Consider the following 626-nt stretch of genomic DNA (forward strand, 5'->3'; position numbering starts at 1 on the left):
AGCCCCTTCCAGTGAAGCCCCTTCTTGTGAAGCCCCTAGACTCTAGGGGCTAATTGGCTTCACTCTAGGGCCTAGAGTGAAGCCAATTAGCTTCACTAGAGTGAAGCCCCTTCCAGTGAAGCCCCTTCTAGTGAAGCCCCTTCCAGGGGTCATTACAGCTGTGCTTCACAGCACAATAAGAGAGCAGAGTGCTCATCAAACCCCACTCTCTGTCATTACGTTAAATCCTTTTTGGACAGGGGTCCTTTTAATGATGATGTCATTGTGCATTGTGACCATAATCCATCTGCAGCTCAGAATGTGCCTAAAAAGCTCTAGGGAGATCTCTTATCTTTAAGGGGACACACACACACACACACACACACACACACCATACTTACCAGATTAGCGGTCAGCATTAAGCCCATTCTGGAAAAAGGGTGTGTGTGAGCGCACGCGCACACTACTTTAAAGCCTTTAGCCAATATCCAAAGTAGCTTAGGTTAGCCTGGCAGGAGCCTCCGGCGCACCGTCCTAGCAGTGTTGTTGTTGACATGTAGTGATGGGTTCCTGCGCTCCCAGACGTCGTAGCCCAGTTCCACTCCTGGACGAGCACGCGGACCCCTGGATATAAACGGCAGGTCGGC

The sequence above is a fragment of the Gadus chalcogrammus genome, chromosome 17, assembly GCF_026213295.1.
Source record: "Gadus chalcogrammus isolate NIFS_2021 chromosome 17, NIFS_Gcha_1.0, whole genome shotgun sequence".
In the NCBI taxonomy this organism is placed as follows: domain Eukaryota; kingdom Metazoa; phylum Chordata; class Actinopteri; order Gadiformes; family Gadidae; genus Gadus; species Gadus chalcogrammus.